Here is a 2,798-nt window from a genome sequence, read left to right as displayed (position 1 = left end):
GTCATCTGGTCATTCTGCTCTTCTGGTCATGATGTCTTTTGACCATGTGTAAAATGGCCTTTTCAGAGTAAACTGTCGGGTCCACCAGAATATTTAGGAGCCGAGTTATGTGCTTTACTCGCGGAACCAGAGGGCGAGAAAATCGCATCAAGTCATGTTATTTTGATGAACAATGTTTGGCTAAAACATGAATGTTTCTTATGATAAACAAGAGGGAAATGTTAAAGAATTGATGTTGCTTTTATAGTCGTATCACAATATACATGTAGTCATGCTTGCTGCTGCTCACACTGAGCATGAAGGAATGTGGCCAATTAGAGTTGAGTTTCTAGAGAAATGAGTTATGCCACGCTCACTGACTCATAGAGAAAACAGTTTTTTGCTGGCTGCGTCCAGAAAATCCCTGACACAGACCACACTTCAGAACCTCTGAGCTGTGTTGCCACATGGACACCTACCACTCTGTGTCGTCGGACCACCTCCTGCTCCGACAGGTCCGACCTGTGGACGATCAGTTCAAGGAACCTCTGAGATGATCTGGTGTCTATCAACTCACCCGGTGAACTTCAGACAGTGAGCCTCGTCGTCCCAGACCCAGCTGTTGGCAGCTTGTTCGTTCTTCTTCTTCGCCTTCTTCTTCTTGCTGGACAAACTGCTGATCTGGGACGACCACGGACTGTTGGGTGAAGACGTGAACGATTGTTGAGCCATTAGAACCTCAGACTGACCAGTGAAAGAACTCTCAAAGGTCTGTTTGATTATAGTTGAAAATGGTTTGAGTATAGTTGATAATTGTTTGATTACAGTTGAAAATTGTTTTGATTATAGTTGAAAATTGTTTGATTATAGTTGAAAATAGTTGATTACAGTTGAAAATTGTTTTGATTATAGTTGATAATTGTTTGATTATAGTTGAAAATAGTTGAAAATTGTTTTGATTATAGTTGAAAATTGTTTGATTATAGTTGAAAATAGTTTGATTAAAGTTGAAAATAGTTGATTACAGTTGAAAATTGTTTGATTATAGTTTAAATTGTTTGATTATAGTTGAAAATTGTTTGATTACAGTTGAAAATTGTTTGATTATAGTTTAAATTGTTTGATTATAGTTGAAAATTGTTTGATTATAGTTTAAATTGTTTGATTATAGTTGAAAATTGTTTGATTACAGTTGAAAATTGTTTGATTACTAAAGCGGATAAAACCGGAGTCCGTTTCCGTCGCTCCAACACGACGTCACGTCCGGGTCTTAATACTTTGCTTTATGGAGAAAAAAGGATCAATTCAGAGTGTACGGTCGTTTATTCACCGCTTCAAAACAAACAAACATACAAACTTTTACGATCGAAAGGACTCGCTCTTTGCCGGCAGCTCTACAGGTCAATAGCTCCGGGAAAGACGGTCTTGGGTTATGGGTCGTCTCTACATTTAAGGGAAAGTTTCCTGTCCAGGGGGTCGCCTATTCCGGGGCAGTGGTTCTTTTATGTTAACTCCTGTTTCGAGTCACCTGGAGAGTAACTTCCTTCCTTGCCTGTTGTGTGTTCAAGTTCCTTTGTCTTCCAGCCCCCCTCTTTTGGGTGTGTTCCGTGTTGCCCTTTTGTTTCACGTCCACAGGTGTGAACAGAGCAGACAGACAGTCCTTCATTAAATCGCTGAATAATCTCTAGTCTGTTTCAAGCTACCCTTGACACAGTGTATATCAGTATGAAAGTGAAATGTTGGTTGTGAATGTGTATTTAAACGTTTAAGCTCTTAGATGAGGCTAGTATTTTATACTCTATATTTTGATCATCTTTTTAGCATTAATTTAACTTATGGCGTATACGTATAGTGTAGAATAATTTCCAATCTAACAACTCCCCCTGTTGACGTGGCCTTTACAGGTCACGTCATAAACAAAAAGGTCCAATTTTCTAAGTAAATGGTTGTTCCGCAGCAATATTTTATCATTACTTTATTATTATATTATCTAATATTATCATTTTCCCAATAACATATTATTATCATGTACCTGCACACGCTATATGTATAACCGAAAATATAATCATCTGTCTGTTATGTTAAAACATTTTAAAACGGTGACACAAGGTTTGGCCTTATTCAGAAGTGGTCTTTCATCATTCTTTCATGTTTCTCAGCAGTCCAGTCCATCAGCATTATCGTTATCATCATCCTCTGCAGTTGGTCTGTTCGTTCTTCATCTTCCATAGTCGGTGTGACTGTTCTTCTTCGTCATCTAGTCCTCTTCGTCCATGTTCCGATTCCAGGCGTGCAGAGGAAAAACTGATCCCAGAAATCCGTCTTCTTCGATCTTCTCCGAGTCCATCTTCTTGAACCTACACACAAACAACCTTCATTCATTCACTTCTTCCGGTGAGCCTTTGATCGGCTGCTTGAAACGTAAGCTCCTGCAATAATTGCCAAAAACAGTCGTTTTAACGACTACTTGTCCGGATTTTATGCTCATATCACTTAAGATATGTCTCAAGCATCTCGGATCTATGATCGTGATGCTCTTCTCAACATCAGAGAGTCGATGGAGGACTTCACTCGCGACCGTTACCAACGTCCGGTGAACGTGTTTCCGGCTCCGCTTCTCATCGACTCGGACTCTGTGGAATATCGTTTGATCTCTCGAGTACCGGGCGATTTCCACAAGGGATCGAGTCGGGCTGGAGTTCAGGTCAGGATGAGACGTGCAGTTGCGATCGATCGGAACAACTCTGACGTCATCGAACGTCATCGATGTTTGATCGACATTCCTCTCACTGTGTGTGACGACACATCAGCGCTGCCGT

Source organism: Callionymus lyra, chromosome 3 (assembly GCF_982586985.1).
Source record: "Callionymus lyra chromosome 3, fCalLyr1.hap1.1, whole genome shotgun sequence".
NCBI classification, from domain to species: domain Eukaryota; kingdom Metazoa; phylum Chordata; class Actinopteri; order Syngnathiformes; family Callionymidae; genus Callionymus; species Callionymus lyra.
The sequence above is the reverse complement of the archived record's forward strand: the minus strand, read 5'-3'. Positions refer to the sequence as shown.